Below are 26,729 nucleotides of genomic sequence, written 5' to 3'. Positions count from 1 at the left end.
AAAATCTAAATAGAGAAGGAATGAAACCAGGTGGTGTGCTGGGTCTCATGAATCTCATCCTAGAGTACTCCAAGAAATAACGGATGAAAATTTCTGTGTTCTTAATATTTATCTGAATTCACTCAGGATGGGTGAGATACCAGATTTGAAAAGGGCCAATGTTGTGCCTACCCTTAAAATACAAGAAAAGATTTAGGAATTAAGATCAGCTAGGACGATCACCTTTCTGGGGCAGGGGAAACCCTCTAAATGCCTAGAAGATTTAAAAGATGATTAACAGCAAAAATGGCTTTAGGAGATAATCAGAAGCTTAAAACATTACCATTACATTTTGCAAAAACTGTATTTGCACTTGAATTTACAAATATTTGTCTGCAAGAAATGTAACATAATCTTTCCACTGCACTCAGTGATGGAGTACCATGTCCAGCTTTGAAAATCCTGCTTCAGAGGAGTTGTGAGCTAACCTGAGAGACTCTGGAAAGCAGCAGCAGGACTCTTCAGGAGCTCAGTGATACTGATGTTTCCATCAACATCACTGTGTATGGATACCATGGCTTGTTTTCACCAAGAGACTTCTGAGTCCTCTGAGATTCCTCAGAATCCAAATTCTGCGAAAGATCATGCAAAGAAAACTCAGATTGTTTCAAATTGAATGCTTTGACTGAAAGGGAATTGGCGTCTCCTAGAGAAACTGATCTGAAAAGTTCTGACTCTGCCTGATACCAATTTCTAAGAGCCATCCACAGCTGTGGTGCTGCTCAGGTAATCCCACCATACCACAGGCACCCTAAACCAAAGTCTGTTCTACAGTTTTCACATTGGTTTTCAAACCCATGTAATAGGGCTTTAAAAAGTGCTGGGAATTTGGATTTGAGAAAGTTCTATCAATCTCATCACTTAATTAGCAGGCAAATTAACAACAAAAGACAGGAGCTGACTTTCAGTCTAGAACAATACTACAGTCCATCCACCAAAAAAAGAAAAGATACACAAGCCTATCAGGTACAAGAGATATTAAACACATGGGCATTGCTATTTCTTTTTATCGCATTTGCATGATATTTTTTCCACTTTCAAACTAGAACCTCTCAACTGTAGAACAATTCTTGTCTTCATATCATACAAATTAACTTACTAAAACCGAACTCACAAGTAACATTTTAATCTACTAGAATATCCACAACATTAAATGAAGCCATAAATCTGAAAGTTACTGTTTCAATTCAAAACTCTAGCTCTTGTTTTGGTAAACAGGACACATTCAAAAATTATACATGTTATATTTATAGGGTCAGTTCTGGACAGAAAAAACCTGGTTTTGCAGAAGCAACCAGACTTAAGGGGGTTTTGACAGTGGGACTAATATTTCTGAGCCTTCTCATCCAAATTTTGCAAAATTAGTCCAGATTTTTGTGGTACTGATTGACTAGTATCTATTGAAACCTCTAATACTGAAATACAATTCAGCCATGGCACTTAGGTATTGCACTACACTCTTAAACCACTATAAACTCTGTATATATGTAAAAAGTGATATACTCTATATGAAATATATACTTATATCCTACATATGGCAAAGTGATATAAGTTACATTATGAAACAAGGATCTATTAATGAGGAATATTTAAGTACCTACAATCTGTGCCACCTATTCATTTCCTTAATTTATTCTAACCTTCAAAACCTCTGACTGATTTCACAGAGACACAATTTAAAGAAAAATCATCTTCAAAAAAATTATACCTAATTTCCCCCAAAATTGTAGCCTCTCCAAAATTCCCTCATCTAGATGGTCTAAGCTTTTCTTCAGTTGTGGGGCAAATCGGTGGGGTTTTTTTCCCATCCCATTATTAGTTTTTATAATATAAGAAACAGAAGATCCAGAGCTTCCCAAGGGGATGTATAGTGCTCTCCTTCCAACCCTGCCAGGTCCCAAAGGAAGAGATTTCAAGGTGGATATATTTTTGCAATTGAAAAATAGTTCTGTAGCAGTGCAACTACTGTAACTTGGTTTCCAATGCATCTTTTTTTACCTATGATTGACTACTGACTTCATAAACTGAGTTATACTTAGTTTGCAGCATGCATTCAGCTCCAAAAAGTTTCCATCAGAATTCACGCAATCTCCTCCACAGTGTGAATTTGCCTCCCTGGTGAATTGTCTGAGCTGTGAGCTACAACCTGAGCTCGTCCCTGGGGCATGGCTTTCATGAGGTCTCACCCACACGTGAACTCTTTGATGTGTAAGAAGAGTTGAGCACACACTGCAGCTTTTCCCTGAACATGATATTAATCAGGCTTCCTTCTCCACCCAGCCAGCAATTTTCCACAAAATTGTAGAAAAATATAGACATGTACTACTTGTATAGGATACTCTGTTCTGTACCTGACAGCATACAGTGTATACAGTATATCAAAGAAATGCAGTATTTTTGAGACACTTACCTCTCCATCATAATTGCACAAATTCAGATAATGGGTAAAAAGGTTACCGATGAAGGAAAGCCTGCCAGGGTGTTTTGACATGACCAATTTTTGCAGGAAATCATGCTTAAAAAAAGGTAAAGTATACTTTATGATTGGGTCTGAGTCATGATCTTACAGCAAATAAGAATAGAGGTTGGCCTATCATTCCTTACCTAAACAAATGTCCAGACATTCAGTTTTCAATAACCATAACTCCAGTTTATATACTGCATAATCTTAATTGGAAGGAAGCATGTTCAGTTGCCCTATTCATCCTCCAGGTGAAGTCATACATCAACAGCTATAGAAATAAATGTACACAGGCAATGAAAGAATGTCTACTGTCTCATACCTGATCCCTGTTTCTACAATGCAACTATAAATTTCAAGAGTTATTTTAATAATGTTCTTTTCCAGCTTGAAAAGTTTTTTATCTAGATTTCTTCTGTATTTTGGTATCTAATGGTCCATGTTATTTCTTCATTTCTAATACTAGTATACTAAAATGAAAAAATACGCTCCTTATTGATTTGCAAAGCTATGTGTCTCAAACTCAAAATTTTGAACAATTAAGCGTATTAGCATGTACACGTCTGATATCAACTCTAGTTTCATTAGAGTTTTTCAGGCTACTGTACAAGACAGTAAAACTTCTGATTTTTTATTTATTTTAACATTGCAGTAAACCCTGCATTTTAAAAGCAAAAAAATATGTACTGGCTGTAAAGAAGACAGCTAGCAGTAGATTTGTGAGATAATGAACATTTGAATATACAAGTACTTATAAGATCCGTGTTCTCTGTCTTAATGAATATTAAACAGTTGCAGAGGAAACAAAAGAACTGTAGGCTAAATACAAACATTCTTTGCTTTGCTATTCTTTTAATAATGAACTTCCTTGGAAGGCTAACCCCTAATCTTACATGTGTTCTGTATTTGTAGGTACATCTCCATCAGGAAATGCTGTGAAATGGAAGTTCCTGACAGATAAAGTTCTTGGCCTTAAATATTCCATATATATTACTTGATTGTCAGAGAGAATAATTTTCAAACTTTGCCCATGATTCAGTATCTCTTTATTTAAAAACCTTGGAGACAATTAGTAGTACACATATGGATTATATAGCCATTGTTATGGTGGAGTTTGTCATGAAAATAAAATGGGGAAAATATAATTAATTCTAGTTTTTATGGTGCTGTTATTGCTTGTTCTACATGAAGAGCCCATAGATATGAATTCCACTATATCCCTAAAGTCCTTTGGCCCCTATCTAATCCCTATCCCTACCCCCGAACTAGGGTTGGGACAAATGGGTTTTGTCTAGTTTTGGATCCAGCTGAGTATGAGATACCTAGAGTTTTAGTCTAAATGTATTGCATTCCAATTACCATAGTCTGCAAAGTAAAGTGCAGAGGAGGAACCAGGGAGGAAAATCTAATGGAAAAAAAATAGAGTGAAAAATAAAGCAAAGTGAAACGATGTGAAGACAAATAATAAAGCAAACATCAAAACTCAATAAAATGGGACAGAGGAAGGAAATTGAAAAGACAGTCATTAGTATATTCTTTGCTTTTCTTGGAGGAAAGTATGGGTGAGAGAAATTCATAAAGCTCTTCTATCAGTAACACATCCCAGAGGTGAAAAAATAGTATTTTAATTGATTCAGTCTTGAAAGAATGAAAAATGAAAGGCTTACCTATCTCCGTTTTTTCTTCAAACCAGCAAATCCTAAAATGATGTTGAGTTGACAAAGACAGTCACTTGCCAGATGGGAAATGCCAAAACTCAGATTGCCTCTGCCACCCTGTTTCCTGCCCCATGGGCACAGAAGCTGTGGTACAGTCTTTCCTTACCGACACCCACCCCGTCCTTGATACAGGCCATCGTCTTGTTCTCTGCACACAGAGTCAAATGCTTCGTCTTAACTATTCTGGATGTGGACTTGGGGTTCACGTACCGCACGGTTGTCAGACCTTGGTCTGAAGACCAAGCAGCAAATTTTGTAGTCTGGGCCTCACTATTCCTCATTACCATATTAAAGTAGGTAAATATTTGTGAAATACCATTCTTACAACAGCCCCTGTAAAGTAAGGATGTTATTGTACCCCTTCCTCCCTTTTTTAGCAAGATGAAAAGCTGGCATCCAGAGAAATTGTGGTCAAAGATGTTCATCAAATTCAGGTGAAGAGTAACTGATGAGTACAAGATGACCTTTTCAAGTCCTTTGTATTAGACAGTACTTCATGCAATAAAATCACAGCTGAAACTGACTTCAGTTACTGTTATGTGTGTTCAGCACTGCAAATCAGAACCCATGGTCTCGGACTTGCACATCAAAAAACTAAAACGAAAAGCAAATCCACACAGCCAGCATTCCCCTGTGAAAGTTGGGGCAGTATATCGGATAACACAGAGACCTTCACGGCAGAGGCAGAGAGAGATTCACTCCAGCCTTTAATGGCTTTACCTATAAGGACTGCTTTTCTCTCTGCCACAAGCATCCCCCCTGCCTATACAATCCAACATAACAGTTAAGCACAACTCATCCCATGCACAACACAGGGCAAGAATGCTGTAGGAAAAACCCCAACATATAATCATAATTAAAATGAGTCATCATGCTTTACAGTCCCATTAAAATTGTAACTGCAATTTTGAATTTCCTACCTGTTAAGCACTGAGCTTTGCTGGATTGATGTCTGTTGACACCACTCATGCATGGTATCTCTTTGGTTTTAATTTAAAAGAATTTCAGAGAAACCAGAAATGCTATCGTGTTGCTCGTGAAGACATGCAAAGCTCACTAGCAGGAACTAGTCCAGCAGTTGTGGGTTGATCTCTTGGGCACAGAGCAGGATTTTAAGGGGTAACACACACATGGGGCCATGGGATACCACTGACATTGCATGACAACAGATGAAGGTTGGTCAAACAGATCCCCCTCTTCCACATCAGGCTGTTCAGGACCCCACTCCCCACCTGAGAGACCCTCCTGTTCCCACTTCCCCATCCCAGCCCCTCCGACCCACCCGTTCCTAAAATCCAATCCTCCTTTGCCATTTTTTCTCCTCCAAGCTCCAGTCCTCTTCCCAAGGGAGCTCTCAGCCTCACCTCACCATGCTCCCTATTTCAGCCGTCACATTCAGCCGGTACCTGCCCTCTGGCACTTCTCCCACTTTCCCTCTTTTCCTCTTCAGGACCACACAAACACTCTTAGGCTTCTGCTCGCACTCTCTTGTGTTACTCAGCCTCATCCCCAGGGTGCTGCCCTGTGGCTCCTATGCCCTTCGCCCTTTCTCTTGGCTTCTGCCATACCTGCTGCCTCTCCATCACCCGGCTCTGCACCTGCTTCTCACAAAAGGTCTTCCAAATCCCTTTGGCCAATGCTTGGACTCCACTGGGGGCTGTCCAGCCAGTCCCATTTTCAGAGAAAAGCCACACACTCTGCATTTCCATCACCCTTATAATACGCTCCCTTCAGAAGTATCAATATTTGTTCTTCAACATCTTTTGCAAAAACAGCTCACAGTAACATCTTGCCTAATGTACACAAATCATCCCAATGCAGAAAGCCAGTACATAACAGGGATTAATTCATGCTCCAGAAAACAGTAAGCTTAATGCTATAAATACTAAAAGCACATGCCAGGTTGCAGCACTACTGATAGCCACTAGGTTTTTCTTTTAGAGAAATCTTACCTAAACCACTAAGCAGTGAGTGCAACCCTTGCTTTTAGTTGCAAAGCATTATATAGCCCCCAAACATTTAAATAACATGAGTAAAAGTAGGCCCTGAGAGCTCCATGAAAATCACATCCCTTAAAAGTACACGCTTGCTATTCTGTAAATCCCACATAACTTCCTTTTCTCAAGGCACCAAATAAATGAGAGAACACGAAGGGGAGAAACTACTGTTTAAAAACCTTTAACTTGGTGAAAAAGCATACTGTCACAGGGCTTTCTATGAACATTTTTAAACTTTAAAAACTTGATGGGGAAACATTATTTACTATAGCATCAATAAATATTTGGTTACCAGGGCAGAAAAAAATGCTTTTTTTTTTTTTTTGGAATGAAGGTTTTAATTTCTTGCATACATCACAAGATCAAAAATGAGTTTCCACATTACATCGTTAAATAAGCAAGATGTTCTGTGAGTGAGACCAGAGGTGTAAGCCCTCCCACCTCCAGTTTTGTTATTTGCTCTCTTCTGCCTTTAATAAAGTGCTTCAGACCCAGTTTCCTTTGTAGAAACAAACAGATCATCCATCTCCCTGAGTAAGATTAGGTGTCATCACTTCCCCCTTCTTTGTGAAATAATAAAAGTCATACTGCAGGGAAAAAAAATTTAATTCTTTTAAACCTTATTCAGCCAGGAATAAAAACTGTAACCTTGGGTGCCATGTGTGTGAAGTGATGATACACAGCTTCAAGTTACAAACATCTACAATTTACACTTCTTTTTCCTATGGATTTAGGATGGAGGGGCAGCAATTTCTGTTCTGGATTGAAAGGATTCTGCTTCTCATTCATATTTAAATATAGAACCTATTAAAAGTCCAATTAGAATACTACTACTTTTATTTCCTAATAGAATGGCAACTTACCCTCATTTTTCACCATGCAGATTAAATGGCTACTTTTAAATGCAGTTCTAAGGAGTACTGTCACAAAAACTAAGTTAAAAAGAGGCAATGGTAATGTTCCTGCAGCCCATTGCTCAACAGATCAGTGAAAGCAGATCGTAATCTTATATTATCCTCCACATTTGTTTGCATTTTGAAAGCATATAAGCCTTTCCAAATACACTTGATCTGTTTAGTTTTTATACAAGAAATCAACTCACAGCTGCCTTGTTAGGATCCATGAACAGGAGTTTTACTTGCAAGGTTGAATGAGATTCTGTGCCTGCACTGATGTCTATGTTCTCACATTATTTAATCTTTCTTACCCTTGCTAATAATTTCAAATTATCATTTCAAATTAAGCTTCACGACACAGGGTCGCATTTAGACTGTAAAAGATTGTGATTTACCACTTGGAGAGCCTAACATTTTTAGCTTGTATACAGCACCCAGCCACAAATGAGCAACAAAAATGTTTTGAGTCCTTTTATTTTCAAAACAAATCTTTATGTACCAGAATCTGTCATTCAGAAACAATACACACACACACACACACACATATATACACACATACATACACACCCCCTATTCTACAATAATTGATGTTTGGGGTTTATTAAAAATGCAATTACAAATGCATTTGATTATTTCTTTTGCAGCATGAAATAACCGGTTACCTTTCAGGAAAGGAGACCTCCGTGGCACAAGCCCGTCTGTGATTTCCACCTGCTCTTGCTGATGCTGTTTAACCAGGTTTCCTTCGCTGCCAGCTCTGAAAATCTTTTCACCTAGCCTAATTTTTCGTGATCGGCTGTTAAAATCTTCTTTCCTAGACAAAGGCGATTTAGGAGCTGTATTAGCTGACAAAGGTCGAGCCAAGCGAGAGGGTTTGGACATTCTGCCTGTGCAGGAATGTACCTGCTCTGAAAGCAATTTCTAAAAAAATCCTTCCCAGCTCACTTTCCAGCACAGAGGCTGGGGAGTTTGTGTGTGCAGCGCAGCTGGATGCGAAGTGCTGTGCTGCCAGTCCGATCAGTTTTAAACACCAGGCGTTGGGTGGTCACGCAGACAGTTTCCCAGACCTGTGGAATGTAAATGTGTGCTGGGGTAAAACAGATGACTCTGCTCCGGTGCTGAGTCCCAACCGTGCTTTGGGGAGCAGATGCTCTTCCAGGGACTGTTTCAAGCTCCCGGCGTGCACCAACAAAGCACCGGGCAGCACGGGAGCAGGAGGGGAATGCCCCACCTACGCAGGTACGATGTGAAAAACCACCCACGCACGGGGTTACCTCTGCATGCGGGACCTTCCCGCATTCCTCTCCCAACCCTCTCTCAAACAAACGCTTTCTTGTTTTAGCAAATTTCTTCACTGTGCGCCAAAACCACGCTGCTTCAGTGCTATACGGTAAATGCCTCATGTCAAGAATCCGTTTGAGTTAAGCATGCTGCGAGCTTAAATTGGATTAAATGATGCGTATTCTCCTGCCACTGTATTTTCTAACTCACCAAAATAAATGAAGGATTGACAGTGAATATCATCTCTTTTTGAAAAATGGCCCGAATCCCTTATTATTAACTGGCATTGCTTCGGAAATAACACTGCACAGAATATTGCCCATTATACTTTCCTCTTTCATTGGTACATATACACCTAAAAAAACCCCACCTTCTTGCACACTACAGACAACCATGTTCTCTACTGAGTTTCCATATAAAAAAATTCCTGACCTCAGGCTACATTATTTCAAAACTCAGTTCCTGGGTGCTTTTCTTTGAAAATGCCTAGGCAAAGCCTGCCTAACTCTCTCTGCCAGCCCTGTGTTTGTGAATGCTGCCAAGAGGCAGAGTATTTGGTCACATGAAAAGAAAATTCCACTCACCGTAATTTTGCAAACAACTTCTAAAGAAAAAAAACACAGTGTAAACCAGAGAAAACATCACAGCTACAGTTACAGTAAAATCTTCACACTGAATTTTAAAATGTATTCCTCAATATCCCAGGCAACCAGTACGCCATATCGATAACAGAGTATGAGGGACCATTTTCTTTCAAAGCTAGAACAAACATAAGCAAATCAATGCTAGCAGAGCTAAAGTACTAATAGTTATTTAGGAGAAATGCTTAACAAGCAATAAGATGGGAAAACATGACTAAATTATTACAGGCATTCCTCATTTTCTCTGATGGCAATTGTGCAATGCAGTAAAATATTTTTCCATGCTATTTCCACATTTTTTTTCAAGAGTCCCATGTTAAAGAGGTAATTGTTTATGCTTCCTCTATAAAGCATATTGCCTATTGCTTTGTTGCCCCATCAAGAACGGGACAGACTAAGTGCAATACAGCAAGCTTTGCCATGAGAATTGATAATATTCTGCATATTATTTTATCAACATAGTAGGAGCTCTAAGTGAGTGGGAAGACTTCAACTCTCAAGGAGGGACTTGACAGACAGGAGAATAACTCTGGGAGATAAGCAGTATTCAGGCATAGCAGGTCATGCAGAAGAAGATGGAGAACAGAAACAGGACTGAAACAAGAAGATGAATGGAGAGTTAATCATGTAACTGGAGTGAGGAACGAGTGAAGAAGGAAGAAAAAAAGGGAAAGCCAGTAAGTATGTGAGAGCTCAGTTGTGCTGAGTCTAAGAAGTACTGTCATTCCCTCTAAAGATCTCGGACTGTTTTGCAAACAGTTATTTTGAAGATCTTCCACTATGATTTCTTTACCAAATGCAAATACCCTGTGCTTAGAAGAGTTTTTAAGCAGTGACAATAATGCCTCTGATACTACATAGGCATATTTTAATTCTCCCAAACACAGGACAATTGTGATATAAAATCCAGCTCTGACTGACAACATAAACAGTAGTGTTTTGATTTTTGACTCAGTACTGCTAAGGCGAAATCTTACTGAGATTACTGCACTTTGCACATTCACCCAAATTGAGCACCCTTAGCACAGGGTGCTCTTCAAAAAGGCAGCCTCATCTGTGAAGCAGGAGGCTAACCAGACAGTCACATTACCCATAAACTGAAAATAATTTCTAGGCAAAGCAAGGACATCATGAATTCAAGTTTTTCCTAAGGCTCTCTCTATAGCAACAAGAGATGGGAAAAGACAGACATTATCCATCTGCTTCTGACAGGAAAAGTGCGGGCCCGAAGTCTTGTCCATTCAGATACCAAGGTGACACTTCTGCACTGTGAGACAGCAGCAACATCCTGATCGACATTCATTTTTGACTAGGCAGAAGCTCTTTGTCTCACAGCAGAGACACAGCCATGCAGAAATGGGGTGAGTTAAACATGTTCCTCAAACATGGGAAATTCCCAGAATACTCCAGTCAAAGACGACCATTTTCAGTAATATCTCAGTGCCTGAAAAGCAATCAGGTGCCTAATGGCATTATGTCATGTGAGGAGAGGCTGAGAGAGCTGGGACTGCTCAGTCTGGAGGAGAGAAGACTCAGGGGCATCTTACCCATGTGCATAAATATCTGATGTGGGGATGAAAGGGGATGGAGCCAGGCTCTTCTCAGTGGCGCCCAGCGACAGGACAAGTGGCAATGGGCACAAACTGAAATACAGGAAACATGAAGAAGATAAGAAAAAGCTTTTTATACAGTAAAGGTGGTCAGACACTTGCACAGGTTGAACAGAAAGGTCATGAAGTCTCCATCCTCGGAGATAATCAACACCCAACCAGGCATGGTCCTGACCAGCCCGCTGTAGCTGAGCCTGCCTGAGCTGGGGGTTGGACTAGGTAATTTCCAGAAGTGCCTTCCCAACCCAACTGTTCTATGATTCTGTATTATCAAATATATTCAGAGCCCACTTATAATCTGGAAGCTTAAATATCTTTAAATCTGTCCAACAGTAGCTGTTTCTTTTTCCAAAGTCCCAGCAATTAAACTATCCCATGCCTGATTGCCGTTTCTGGGAGGATTTGTTTCCTTTCTGGTCATTACTCCCTTTTAGCCTCCTGCAGTCTGTGGCACAGCGTTCCCCAAAATGGTCTTGTTTGTTTTAAAGGCCCTGAGATGTGACGCTGGTGATTCCAGCCATAAGCATCAAACCTTTAAAAAAAACAAAACAAAAAAACCACCCCCAAAAATAAGCCCAGGTTGCTTAGCTGATCGTGTTTCAGGCTGGATGTAGACACAGTAAATCACTTCAGTCATGGGATGAAACAGCACGAGGGCATGCAGCCCAGGGTTGTTACCAGCTCCCCATCACCCACATCCCGACTGCACAGGTCCTCTCCGCATCCCCCCCCGCCCAAAGCCCTGGGCACCCCCGGCTGCAGGGCAGGTCCCTCCCTGCTATCCCGCCCCCTCCACTACAGGTTCCTAATGAAGCTCTCCAGGCAGCAAGACTTTCATCAGCTCTCGGGCTTTTCTGAAGCCCCAAGGTACTCTTTTGAACTACTTAAAAAAACCCACAACCCCCCAAAAAATCCCCAACCGAAAAAGCAAACAAAAAAAAACCCAAACAAACAAACAAACAAACAAAAAGCCCAAAAGAAACCCAACCCCTTTTCCCTGAGATTTCAGATAGCCAACTTCAGCTAGGTAGAGACATCATATTGATGTAGCATACCATTAAGCAAAAAGTAGTTCAGTCTGTCAGGTTTTCCTGAAGTGCTGTGGGAAATTTGAGTGCTTTGGGTCAATGAATAAACTCTGTCACTGCCTCACACAGCAGAAATTAATATTAAGGGGCCAACAGTGCAGTCTATGTTTTTGAATAATCACACATGTAAACAAGTAATATTTTTAGAATACCATGCATTTTCCATACACTGTTTAAAACATTGTCCTACTACCTTCAAAATACAAGTCTCCTCCTTCCTGCCTAGAAAATAAATAACTGCTGAAATATGACAACAAGAATTTGTTAAGTTAGCTAACAGAAGGCATTTTTACCATAGCATATTAAATAGGTTATTATACTGCTATTAACTTAAGTAACGTTTGTGCCCCCTGGGATAAAAGAAACATGACTAGAGATGTTATTAATCCAAACAAAGCATTTGCAATGCTTGAAATTTCCTTTTTTGGGCACCCATGAAGTTCTAGTTTACATTCACACATAAAGAGCTGGGCAGGGGAGAGGATACCTTGCATGCAAACCAGGAAAAACTGGTAGCTGATGCTGTACAGTTTAGGATGTGGTGTTTTCTCAGTCTCACCAAATGCTCTCCCATTTTTTGGCCCGCAACTATCTAAAGAGAGAAAGGCATGTATACACAAATATTTCAATTCCAGCAGACTGTTTCTGAACTATTGAGAAGCAACAACTGCTACACCACTAAATGGAAGTTGCAGGTGCAGAAGTTAAAACCGTAAATTAATGAAGTCTTCTCTTTACAAAATCGAGCAAGTAACCAGATGGCATAACATTTTCAGCATGAAATGAGAAATAAATGTATAGGCACCAAAAGAACAAGATCAGTGATGAAAACAATTTCAGATGCAAGTCACAGATAGGTATGTAATGTGATAAAAAAAAAGTTTAGTGCTTCAGAGAGGTACATTTTCTAGTAACTGAAGCATGCAAAATTAGTGACAAGTTAATTTTGCAGATGTTAAAGCTTTCTTAGAACTATGTGCTAGTGCTTTATTTCTCCTATACATGATTTCTGAAATAGTCACATAATCAGAAGGTGCTTCATGTTCAATATATTGAGACCCATTTTAAAACATTTCACACAAATCTAAAAACATTCTTCCTGGAAAAATAAACCATGCAAAAGGAACCTAGTCAGTCATTCAGTGACAGGTGAACCCCCCAACAGAAAGCAAGCTGTAATTATGGCAAGTCCTGTTACTCTTTAATATGGTCTTAAAAGGAAAAGACTGTTAAGGGTCCTGCTGTAATATAATAGCTGCCTAGAAGATGCTATAATTAAAGCAGAGTTGTCATTTCTATCAGGAAACCCTGTTCCAGAGATTTACAACTCAGCCATAAAAATTTAATCTCAGCTCCAAGACTTTAAAAAAAAAAAAAAATCAAAATCAGAAAAAAAATCCTTCAAGTCTAGTTTAATTCCTTTTCTTCAAGTTTTAGAAAATTAAACCATAAGCAAAACCTTTCTTAAAGACAGAAGACTTTACAGCTGTGGAATCTGAACACCTTATTCTGCCCCCAAACCAGAAATACCATCAGTAAGGGCAAAACTAATTTTCTTTATTATTCTACCGCTTCTGCATCTTGCATTTGGCTTTGGTTCAAAATCTTCGAAGTCCTGTATTTGCCTGAGTACACAGGTCTGTGACCTACTAATAAAGTGTTTACATATATTGAACTATATCATGGTTACTGTTTTTCTAACCCAGTATAATTACATCACAATTGCCCATCATCTGGTGTTGTTCTGTCCTCAGGGTGCCTTTTGATGACCACTTTTGGTTCCCTTCCCCACCTGAAGGATTATATGAGCCTAAGCACACTTACACACACATAACTGCATCTACCGGTGGATGGATGGTGCAGAAGAACAAAGCAGTGGGGTATTTGCATGCAAACACAGCCAGTAACATTTGAACTGTTTGCCAAGACTGTTGCTAAGATTTCCAATTGGTGCCAACGGTGGTGGTAGGCTTGGGTATATTATTCTGATGAGATGATGTTAATCACTAAACAATTCCAGAAGGAGCAATCAGCTGTGAACTGCTGCCCATGCAACTCATACCAAATACTTTTTTTTGCAGAACGTTACCTTTTTCTGTATATAAACCACTGACAGAAGAATACAAAATCCAAATATTTATTCCGTATGTAAATTATTACTAAACTCTACCAAACAGTGTTCTGTGATGTGGCTGTTCTTGGTGCTATACTGGTTGGCTGTAATGACTGAAAGAGCTAGAATTTATACAATCTTGGTTCAAAGTTGTTTCACTTGTTCTGATGTTTTAATCAAATCAAATAAGAACTTAGGCTCAATACATTCTTAAAGGAATACCCCTTAGCTGTAAATCACAGCAGACCATTACCATTATTACTTTGTTTTTAAATAACATATGAATACTGCCTTCCACATCTGCAGTTATTTCACATTAGATTCTTAAAGCATTTTAAAGATATGCACAAAAATATCTTTTGTCGAATTTAAAGTGTTAGTAGTTTTTTAATAAAAGAGAAAAGTATCTGAGTTTCAAAATGTCCTCTGAAATTATACAAGTGAAACTACGGCTGGCTTAGTCTTTAATGCCACTATAAATAGGGGAGGGAGAGGAGCAACATGAAACACTAACTGACATTTTACTCTGGAGAAAATGTTAGTTTCAAATGTTAGTTGCTAATTTGTTTTAGCATAGCTGCAGCCTTCTCTAGCTTTTTGCATCATCATTTTCAAATTACTAACTCTTAATAAAAGAATAACCTTTTAAAGAGCTCTAACACATCAAAAATACAATATGGAAAGCTTAAAGTTTTACAGAAGATGAAATATGCCTTACAGAAAATCAGCCCACGTGATGGTTTGAATGAAATCTTGGAATGAAGAGAAGAGGAAACAGGTAGGAAGCAGGAACAGACCGGATATGCCAGGAGACAAACTGACTGACATATTTGACTGACAGAATCCTGCCCATATGGCCAATGCACAGATAAACCATTTCCATTGTTTCAATACTCCTCTTTTATCCTGAAGTTCTATATAACCCACATGGTCAAAAAAAAAAAAAAAGAAAAACTAAAAGAAGCGACTGCAAGGACGACAAACTTCAGGTGTGAAGGTAACCCACTCATATCCTACGTGAAGAATTTTAACTATTCCTCGTGCAGTGAAGTCCCATCAACAACACCCTGGAACAGATGCTGCAATGGATGCTTTCATAAGGAGGACCCAAACTAAAAGAAAAGAGAACAATGGGAAGATAATGGTTGCCTTCTGAAGACGGAGGTGAGAATGAATAGCTGCCTGCAGCAGCCATAGATCTGGCACTCTCGGCTGGACTATCACGGTCTTTTTCCACCATGGATCTTGGATGTAAAGAAAGTCTCCACAAGTCTATGGAAATTGGAAGGTAAATAAGCAGATACAGAGCTCTGTATAATCAGGTATTACAATAACAACTGAGACCAGAATTAATTTGGGGGGGTTTTTTTTTTTTTTTTTTTTTTTTTTTTAGCAAAAACAATTAGCCAGAGTAACTATCTAAACTGCAAGCAGGCACAGAAATAGAGTATTATACCAATCCAGTGTTCTTTTCTTGGGAGCAGCTCTGGGAGTGATGACTTAGCCAACAGCAGAACAAAAATGTATTTGTCTATTTGTGAGATGCAATTTTTTTCAGAGACCCATTAATGAATATTTCAAGAAACTAATCTGATCAGTTTTCTGTGATTTTTGTGCTTTTTCAGTGTTTGGGGGGAGACAAAGGGAGAAAAAGTGGGAGTTGTATTTTTGCATGTGTTTTTTGACTGCCACAGGAAAGAAAAAATGTTTCTTTCCCGTAAGTCCCATTTAATATTTGCATTATCACACTACAGCAAGCTTTACTTTTTGCACAGTGTTACTTAACACATATGATGCATGAGGTTCACTTCGGTGTGAAAAATTGCAAGTGACTGGTGTTGAATTCAATCCCTTCTGTCACTCACTGTCCTTACAGCACCATAACAAGTGCCCCATAATGCTGACTGCATAGGTTTGAGTAAATTGTCTACAAACAGTCAGCTGCTCAATACCTTGCTGTCTGAGCAACTCTGGAGAGAGGAACATGCTTGTTAAAACAACAATAAAGAAATCTGCACCTCAATTTATTTGTGTTTATATAGCTATATATGATAGTTCAGGTAATCTGAGTTTACTGCTACTCCCCTAAAAAGCACGGGCAGTTGATCCTCACGTGCTCAAGCCATCTGGAAAGATATTTCTTGGTTTCAATCTACCCATACTTGTAGACACTAAATGTTCTGAAATCTGGAGATTTTATGCAGATGACTTAATATCCTACTTTGCATATTTGATGATTCATTACCTTATTTACATAAATGACAACAAATGGTCCCAATTACTAGCACTTAAGTCTGAAAAGGCTGCAGCACAGAGCATCCTTTAGAAACGCAGCAACTGCTCTTTTCTTTATTTCTGGCACATATTTGGGGTGCTGTCCAGGTTACCCTCCCGGCTCCTCCAGCCTCTATCATTAGGTATTGCTCGTCAGGAACATAAAGGGAAAATCCAATACAGTGATCAAACAACAGACAATAGTAGACGGCAATGAAGCAAAGAAAGCTGAAATAGTCATCTTTCCAGCCAAGAAAAACCTTGAAAAGAACCAATAACCCCACCATTAAAACATAAGGGCCTATGAAGTACGTTATTAACAACCCCAAACTGTTTTCTGCATGGAAAATTAAACTGGTGACCATGCCAAATGCAATATATAAACATAAAATCTCCTTCAAAAAAAAGCTCAACAGCCATTTGTGGAGACAGGTTAACACGCGTTGAAATAAAGAGGACACTGCATGACTAGCATTTCTGCCTAGAACCATGAAGGAAATTGGTAAAACGATGTTTTGAATGCATACTCTATTTCCCAAAGAGCACATTATTTACTACACTCTACCAGTGTTCTGTGATCTGGCTGTTCTTGATGCTATATTGTTTGGCTGTAATGACTAAACCAGTTTAAAATATGGTCTTAGTTCAAAGTTGTTTCATTTGTTCTGATGTGTTAATCAAATAAAATAAAAATTTAACTTCAATATGTTCTTGACTGATCTTAAAGTGTTAAAATAAAAATGATGCTATAACCAGACAGACATGTGTACTTAAAAACACATACAAATCAAGAGAGACAGAAAGGAAATAGGTGAAAAGAAGAACAGGAAGGAGGACAATAACTCCCCTCCAGTAAGCCCTCCTGTGTTATTAACGAGCACCAGTCTGTTACCAGGGAGGCTTCAGCAAGTCTTGACCTGAATTCCCTGCACTGACATACAATCACCAAATCTACTATGTTATTATATGAAGCATAAAAGAAACAGAATAATTCAGAAGCTATTAAAAATTAATGCTATAAATTCTGAGAGCAACCCTTCATGATGTTCCTCATTTTAGCAGTCCTTAAAACACCTTTCGGTGAAAAGGTCTGTATAAGGGGAAGTCTGGAATAACTTGGGTCAAGAAAATCAGGTTTCTCACATCAATAAAGACTCCTTTGAGAGGGAAGAATAGGACCTGAGTAACTTCCATCTTTAACATTCAAATTAAATGGACATTTTCCATCTCTGGTGGCCTTTAAAGACCAGTCTATAAATCATTTACTCCCATGTCAATATTAAGTTTTGCAGCTGGGAATTCAAATAGCTCCCCAATAACAAATGAACCTAAAGAAAACTACTGCCTCCTCCTTTACATATAACAACCCTGCAATGTTAAGAGCCATAGCAAAAATGGAGGCAGTGACCACAAAGCCAGCTTCAAGCAAGAAACCCTTCCAGGTGTAAAGACAAGACCTTAATTAATGTATCTTTCACATATAGCAATGTCTTCAACTGAATAAAATAATCCCATTCTCAGTCACTTGCCAAGTAGTATGGCACACATCTTAATACTTTTGAAGAGCAATATTATACAACAACAGTAAAAAAGAAAAATTTTTTTTAATTAACAAAGGTTTAGAACATTTTCTGCCTAAACTTTTCATCCCAAGCATCCCCACAATTTTCTACAGCAAAAACAAATCAGCCATCTTCTTCCACTAGCAGTGACTACCTCTGTTGGTCTGTTCTGCAGCTAATAAGATCACAGTCTTATTACTTATCTCTTAGTAACATTAATTTTATTCTAGTGATTAAATCCACCCATTTAGGGTTCTACACACAAACGTAATTGGACAGGTAATTTTAATTCAGCAGAACATAACCACATAACAAGAGTCTGGTCCAGATTCAGGATTTAATCCTATACTTTCCAAGTGCACTATGGCATATTAAGTTATCTTACAGTAGCTGTTATACCATACTATACCTTGGTCCCATCTCTATCTCAGCCACCAGACTCTGCAGTTAGAGTTGCTCCTTTGGTTGTTCTTTCCATTTATTCAACTGAGCATCAAGTTTTACTGTGCTAAATATGCTACAAAGCCTGTCAAAAAGGAAGCCTTGCAGTCTGCAGGATGATATCGCCCACCAGCCACACTTGAGCTGTGATGGTGAAGAAGCCTAGTAGGCTTGACAACAAGGTCAAATTTCACCATAGCGCTAATGGACACATGCAATCTGCAAAGCACAAATCTCAGATTAGCTCTGTGAGAGGTAAAAAAACCCCAAAACACCCTGAAACCTTATTTAAGACACTTTTCTTTATAGCTAATATTATTCATGAAGTAAGTGTGTTATTTTACCAACGGTCCATAAGACCCTATTAAAATCATAAATATACCAGTTAGACTTCAGGAACTGTGTGGTTTTACTCATTTCTAAAAAATAGACACTACTGATGAGAAAAAACTTTCCTAGCAATACAAATGACAGAGTGGCAGGCTGGAGCTATGGTGTACTTCAGGGTGATTTGTTCAGCAAAAACAACAGGTGCAGCTGGCCTTTTCCAGCCATAAGTCTTTCCATTTGCAAGCTAATAGTAAGTTGCCAAGTCAATGTATGCCTCTGTAGTTTCTGTTACATACAAGGAATTTTTATAAAGTTGCATAATTGTCACAGAAGTTTAATTTTAGACAAATGAAGAATTCACAGAACAGCTAATTAAACCCTCAAAAGCAATCTTTTATTAATTTAGGGGCGAAATGCCTATTCCATTCACAGAATAACAATTAGGATAAAGGATAAATCAATACATTTGCATTTATCAATTACTGTTATTCACCCAGCAGAATTCAGGAACTTTGATAAAGAATCTTCCATTCCTTTAGTCCTTAATTACAACTCATTAACTTTTCATTAACTTCAAGCTTAGTAAAAAGCAACAGCAAGTCTTTGATGCTACCAGGGTTGGCAGCGCTAGATGCTAGATACATTCTTTGTTTTGTGGAAGTTACTTGTGTTTAGCCAGTTACACCATTGCTACATCACAGTAACACATCAATCAATGATATGAAAATACCCCATGCCTCTTCGTTTAAATTGACTCTACGTACACTTTTAAGCTGTGAAGTAACTTTTAAGATAACACATACCACCACTCGGGTTCTTAAAAAAGGGACAGGGAACTGTGACAGAGATTATTCAGGAATGCTTGTCCTGCAAATGTGCAGCCAACCTCTCACCATCTCAGCCACAAAAGGGTTTGGGACCCGGGTGGCAGTGGTGCAGGAGACCTTCCAAGACCCTGGGGTGGTAAAGGCACAGAGGATAAGAGATGAAGTTGAACCCCCGCCAAAGAGCAGAGCACCACGACTAGAGTTACGGGAAATCTTTCACGTAGAAAAACCTCCTGCTGAGAGCAGGGGTAGCTGCGAGGTCAGACCGGGTTGCTCAGCCCTTGAAAACCTCCACAGATGGAGCATGCACAAGCTCCCCGGGCAACCTGTGCTGCTGCTTCACCTTCCTCAGGGTGAAAAAGGTTTTCCTTATATCCACTCTGAACCCACCTCGTTTCAATTTCTGGCTGTTGTCTCTTGGCTGCTCACCACATATTGCTGCAAGCAGCAGTCACGTCCTCACTGTGACCTGGAAGGCTGCTGCAAGCTCCCCCCCAAGTCGCCTCTGCTCTTGGCTGAGCCAGCCCCGCTCCTGCAGCCTCTCCGCCCAGGGCAACTGCTCCAGCCCCCACTGCCTCGGTGGCCCTCTGGTTTACAGCTGTTTCCTGTGCTGGAGGGCCCCAAACCGGCCAGCATCTAGAGGAGGTTAAATAAGTGCTAAGTAGAGGGCGTCGATTCCTCCTCTTGACCTCCTGGCCGTGCCCCTGTCCATGGGGCCTAGGGCACTGCTGTCCCTTGCTGCCACCAGGGCCTGGGGCTCTGCGAGAGGCTCATCGCTCCTTGAGGCAGGACTCGGTGCTTGTCGCTGCTCCTGAATCTCATGAGGTTCCTCCTGGGCCCATCTCTCTGGCCTGTTCTGGTCCCTCTGGAGGGCAGCCCCGTCCCCAAGGTCCCCCCAGCTGGGTCTCCTTTCCAAACTCAATGAGGGTGCTCTCTGTCACTTCGTCTAGGTACCTGATGGACAAGTTGAATGCAACAGGTCCCACGCGGGCCCCAGCAGGACCAGCCTGCCACCGGCCTCCAGGCAGAGCACAGCACTAGCCACCACCCACCGGTGTTCTGCCCACCCAGACCATGGCCCAGCTTGAACACAAAAACACCGTGGGAGAGAGTGTAGAAAATATACCTAATGTCAAGATAAGCGGTGTTCACAGCCATGCCCTCATCCCCAAATTCAGCCGTTCTGCCACAGAAGACACTTGGGTTCGTCGGGCATAAATACCTACCTGCCTTTGTACCGGCTACTGACCTCAACAACATGGGCAAAACCCCGTCTCGTATGGTAATGACAGATAGGTAAGAAAAATGGAGGAAGCAATGAAAAATCAGGCCGGGCAAAGATTTTTTTCTTTTCTCCAAAAGCATGTGCACATTTTTACTATTGATTCTGGTAGGACAAAAATTCCACCTGAACCAAAACTTCTGAAATGGGCAAGCAGAAGCATACGGACAAACCACTTTTTCATTTGGACATTTGACTCGGTTGCGATTATGAAACTTTTTCATTTAAACTAAAGGTGACACAAGAAATCAGTCTTTAGTGGAGCTATCACAATAATAAGCACGAAAGCTGTAGGAGACGTGGAGAGAGAGGATGAATGAATGAGCACTGCCCAGAACCAGCTCTTTACACAGTGTTATGTATTTTCAGAGACATCTCAAGGCTAGAGAGTAATCTTAAACACGTCAACAGGCAAAAAGGAAGTGCATTTTAAGCACTAAGAAAAAAGCATAAATCCTCTTATTAAGAGAACAAACTATTTGGTATCCATTTTAGCTATATTAATTTGAGATTATTTTTTTCCTTCTTTGGTCCTGCACCTGATATAAATCCTGTCTGTGTTAAATGAGAGTCTTATGCATACTCCAACTGAGTGAATCATGGTTTAAAAAAACACAAAAATTTTATAAACCATATATAAAATAAGGCTGTACTTAAACTAATTTTACATGACAGTATTTTTACTTTTCTGAAATCAGATTTTCCATTACTTATGGACTCATTTAAATGTATTGTGTATTAAAGTAATTTCAAAAAGATTTAAAAATTAGACCTTTACTATTAGAGGAAAGACTCCCATTACATAAGTTATCCTAGATCAGGATACCAGATGACAAACAGTCTTGAGTGTTTGTGGCTTTGGCATTATTGGTAGATGAGCTAGGTTTTTAAGCTAATGATGTGATCTGGACTCTTCCAACTTCCCTGTTCTATGCACGAGTATGAGAAAAAAATTGCTATTGAGAAGGAAACATCTATCCTCTAGAACTCATAAAATACGTAGATTTTTTAAAAGGTTAATATTTTGTTTAAAGTGGAACTCAAACATATTAAATTAGCTACAGTTTTTGTACTATGTGGAATATTTTTCCACAGAACCACAAGAATCTCTCTTTAAAACAGTAGTTCTCTATAAAATTTATTCAAGAGCTATTCTTATTTTGCCAGAAGCATGGTAGCACAAGTGCTTTGAACCTTTGTATGTTCAGTGGTTAGACTGTGCAAGTTTTACAAATGCCTTGTTGAACTATGCAGTATAAGAAGGTTTCAAAGCATAAATATCTATATAGGTATATAACTGACATTAATAAAAATGTGGCAAGATATGATTACCATTAAAACTTTACCAAAAAAGAATAAAAATAATTAAGAGCAAATGGAGCTCATTTACTTATTTATCACATTAAACTTCAAGAATTACATATATTGTCAAATTCCCTACCTTGGAACCAACCACCACCACTAGGCGTGGCTGAACAACTGCATGCAAGATCTGAGGTTCATCAGGGCTGGAAGGACGGTTATAGTCCCCTCACTCAGAGGGTAACATCTGAAAGACAAATCAGTATATAAGTGAGGGTGTTGTTGCTTCTGTAAGCGTGAAGTTTTACATTACATATACTTCACAGTGTAAATGCTGACTGCTGAAAAGCAAGATCTGCTTTTCTCCTTCCTCCAAGCCAGACCCAGACCTTGCATCTGACCTTCAAAGCAAGCCACAAAACATTAGATCCCTCTCTTAGTGACCACCTTCCCACGAGCCTGGCTGGTTTAACTTATTTACCCTGAATCCACATGAGCACTAGATCCACCACAAGGGAAGCTGAAGGACTACTCAGCTAAGGGCTATAGGACTCCTGTTTTCTCCATAGCCTGTAGTTTCACCAACTTCGATATAATGTCAGTCTATTCCCTAAGTCAACCTTAAACAATCGTTAAATGCTTTATACCGTGATTTTAAAGTTCTCACTGAGTGCCACAAACCATACATGCTTTCTCTACATAGGAATGTCCTATGAAGAGCAGCTAAGGACTTTGGGCTTGCCTAGTTTGGTAAAATGTAGACTGAGGGGCAACTTCATTGCTCTCTACAGCTTCCTGAGGAGGGGAATTGGAGAGGGAGGTGCTGAGCAATTCTCCCTGGGATCCAGTGATAGTATGCGTGGGAATTGTTCAAAGCTGCACCGGGGAGGTTTAGGCTGGACATCAGGAAGCACTTCACTGAGACGGTGGTCAAACTCTGGAACAGGCTTCCTAGAGAGGTGGTTGATACCCCAAGCCTGTCAGTGTTTAAGAGACATTTGGATAATGCCTTAACTGAGCTTTAACTTTTGGTCAGCCCTGAAATGGTCAGGCAGTTGGGTTAGATGATCATTGTATGTCCCTTCCAACTGAAAATATTCTATTCTATTCTACACAGACACCAGTCTTTCTCTAGACTGTTAAACTCTCCAGCAAACTGAAGATCACCCAAGACTAAGGAAGACATACAATAAAGGTAACATAAAAATATTATTATGAACACTGTATTAATTCACTGTCTCATTTATTCCTATGCAATACGCACATTTGCACAAATATACAGTGCCACAGAATTTGGATATAGTTTGTGGCATTATACCCAGAACTTTGCACAAAACCTATGTGCCTGTGGGATTTTCATTCTGTTCTTCTGATGTCAGCAAATAATAGACAGAAGTAAACTGCTGGATCTTTGCCTGAAATGCATATTTACCAGTCACCTCAATAAAATATACAATGCTGTAATTGTGAGTAAATCTATGAGCCAGATCAAATACTTTGGGATATGGAGCTGAAGTACATGTTTTCCTCTGACATGAGGCACCTTCAAAATTCTTCAGATTTTTTACTTCCCCTGCAAAAAGGGCTCCTCACAAGTCCAGGACAGACAGAAGGGCATGACACTCTTGCCACAAGTTTGCAGGCTGCTTTCTGTGCCATCAGGGCAGCAGCAGACCAGCAACATCTGGTGTGTCCAACCACTTCTTGTTACTTTGTGTGCACCCTTGCCTTTTTTAACAGGTCACTAGGAATAACATTGACAATAAAAACACTCCGCAAGTTTAGCATCATGACTTCTGGCAAGAACATTGCCACTGTCCCATAATGAACCATCATAGAGGCCATGCTGACAAACCAGAGCAAGACTCAACTCCTACAAGCTGTCCCCAGGATTATGTTTCCCCACTAAACAGCTGTCTTCAATCACAAAGCCCACACTTTCTTTTTCAGCATTATTAATCTTATGAAAAATGGTTATTTTCCTAGTGGTTTGACATATTCCACGTGCCTGCTCAGCAACATCTTACATAGACGATCGTTTAAACCCTTTTTCACAATAAATGCCATATGGGAAGGTTGGAGAAACAGGTGATGTTCTGTTTGAGCCAAACTAGTGCTACTTTGACTCCAGCACTCTGATGAAAATGGGACTGAACGCATGCTATCAGCTTATCATTCCCACCAGCTACACTGCTCGCACAGGGGTCTGGTCTGCAGTACTGCACTGGAGAATGGAGGAGTCATGACACGGCATCACTACTGAAAACGTGTAGCCAGATACATCCAAGTAAGGCCCTGTCAACTTCCAGAATAGGCAAGAATTTTCAAGCAAGTGAAAGTTTCTTGAGCTGGTACAGCAAGAAGAAAGACCTAAATTTTTTGAGGTGTTCCAAAAGAAAGAAGTAAAGACTGTCACGGAAAGGAGAGGAATGCCTTCCCCGGACAGCACTTATTTCAATAGCATGGACTCAAAACCTGAAGTTTCAGGAAATGCACTGTTTACTTTGAGACTGCTTGCTTGATACCTGTCATTTCTAGATAGGACCATATTTGTTATATTTCAGAAATTCCAGGAGTCAAAATGTAATTCATGTATTATACAAAAATAAGAGGAAAAGGAATTTCATCCAAATATAATTAAATGGTTTTTGTTTACTAAACAATTTAAAGGAAGATTCCAGAGACTGAAGCTTCCTAAAAGATCATACCAGATAAAACTGGAAGAATTTTTTCTGCAGCAGACAGGCAGAATAAAAAGGAGAGCAAGGAAGCAGAATGTGAAACATTTCAAATCACGAAGAAATTATGAACTGAAAGTTAGATGCAAGTGTTAGAACTCCAAGAGGCTGTCAAGGAGCACTGATTAATTTACTTTTCCTCATGGGTAAATAATGAAAAAGTAAAATTTCCAGACATAGGAAAGCAAATGTTTCATTGAATGTACGGAATGAAATCGGGCATAACAAATACTGAATTTTTACTTGACGCAATCAGCTCAAATTGGTGGTCTGCCACATCTCCTGATCGCTCAGAAAGTTTCTTTTAAAAAAATCAGGACATCACCTGCTATTTCTTACCTATCCCTATGAAGTGCACAGAAATTGAAGATAATGACAAAGAAGCCATAAATCAGTTAAAAGTGTCTGCATGGTCCATTATCTTCTTCAGAAGTTTCACACAATATTCTGTTTATTAACAAAAATTGCAGCTCACCTTTAGTCTAAGATGAAACCAAATTCTCATCTAACAGCTCAGTCAAAATCCAGAAGTCAAATAAAGGCTTTCTGCCCAGCCTCCACAGCCTTTCAAGTGACTTATCCCGAGTATGTTCTAAGTTGTTATCCTGAGTCTCCTGAGTATGTTCATGACACACTACTCAGGACAACCCCCCCCTCAACAGCGGTTCAGGCATGCATCGTCCATTGACATGTCTTTGCTTTTGTATCACATGAGTAGGAGGCTGGGATGCCTTCTCAGTTTGTTCAGCTGGGTTTTAAGGATTAAGGATGAAAAAGTGATACAAGTCAAGACATCATGAGTTTGCAAAATCTTGACATTTTCTGAACTAACTGAACAGGAATAGAAACACAATCAAGAAAACAGATGGAGATATTCTCACTCCTGCACAGTGCTTCACACTGGGCAGACTTAGAAAGGTACCAGGAAAAGTTCACCAAAAGCTACAGTGCTCCTTGAGGTGTTGAGACAGTTGCACCTCTTCTTCAGACGACTGCTAGCACAAACTGAGTCCTCTTTGGCTCCTGATTTACACAATTAGATGATCTTGAGCACAGTCTGATCCAAAGCCCATATCAGAACCTTCTGACACTTTCCCACTAGGGTTCACTCAGGTTAGTGTTCCAATACATCAACTTAAAATCTATCTGAAATCACAAGCGAAAAATACCTCATGTTTTGTCTACCAAAAAGACTGGTATCTGATTTTCAGGACTCTCAAATCTGATTAAGAGTAGGTTGTTGTAAAATGACATTAGGAATCCAAAAAAAACCAAATCTTGGAAAATAATTTTAAGAACAATTGAAATGAAAACATTTATTAGCAGAGCAAAAAAATAACTTACAGCCTCCTTATTTTCCCCGTCCTTATTCTTCTTGGAAACCAGCAGCTGTTACCAATAGTGTTGTTACTGCTGAGTTATTGCCAGAAGTCACACCTTGGGGATGAAATCTGCTTATATTACACACATTCAAACATCACAATAGCACAGGTACCTCACAGAGGGGTTTGCCTGTTTCTGTGGTTTGTTTTGCAGATAACAAGCACTTTCTACATAGTGCTTTGGGATCAAACAGATGATAAGGAGCCCAGTGTGACACTGGTCTGCAGCCTCAGTGACTTGAAGTCAGTTAAAAGAAACAGGGCAAAACAGCAGAGAGTCATAGTAGCATCAGTTCATGTCTCCTCTGAGCACACGCAGCTGATCTTACAGTACCCAAATCACAAAGGAATCAAAGGAATAAAATATAGCCTGATGGCCAACGTGATGCGGTGGAACACATTATGGCAGACGCAAAGCCCCTTCTTATTTCTCATTTAAATAATGAGATCTTCCAAATGTGGGCACCCCTGTCCCTGAGTTTGCTTGATCTCAGTCTCCCCAGCAACAGCCAGGCTCCTTCCAGCCTCATTTTACTGTCTTTTCCTCTTTCACTTGACAGAGACTGGAGACAGTCACAGACACCCACAGATCCTACCCAATACCCCTGCAGATCCTCCCATAGGGGCCCCTCCATAGAGATTTGGTTAATTAACCCTTTCCTTACGCCACCAGCCCCAAGGCTCATGCACTCTGTCACAGACACTCACAGTAGATTTAAAAGGTTGCTTAACACTCAACTCCCAGTG

General features: G+C 39.8%; 1 protein-coding gene across 7 annotated transcripts in view; it reads right to left on the bottom strand.

Annotated features, from left to right (window-relative positions):
- The window catches only part of KIAA1217 (KIAA1217 ortholog), a 372,331-nt gene that overhangs the window by 237,710 nt on the left and 107,892 nt on the right, over nt 1-26,729 (bottom strand). For 2 of the 7 annotated variants that reach the window (XM_049799183.1, XM_049799186.1), the window contains exon 1: nt 7,774-7,881. The exons of 4 other annotated variants lie outside the window; for them this stretch is intronic. The gene's annotated coding sequence lies outside the window, so the exon portion shown is untranslated. Of the gene's footprint in view, nt 1-7,773; nt 7,882-22,001; nt 22,111-26,729 lie in introns of those variants that run through there. One more of the 7 variants, XM_049799190.1, reaches the window with a different exon arrangement.

Source organism: Accipiter gentilis, chromosome 4 (genome assembly GCF_929443795.1).
Source record: "Accipiter gentilis chromosome 4, bAccGen1.1, whole genome shotgun sequence".
Classification (NCBI taxonomy): domain Eukaryota; kingdom Metazoa; phylum Chordata; class Aves; order Accipitriformes; family Accipitridae; genus Astur; species Astur gentilis.
The sequence above is the reverse complement of the archived record's forward strand: the minus strand, read 5'-3'. Positions and strand labels throughout refer to the sequence as shown.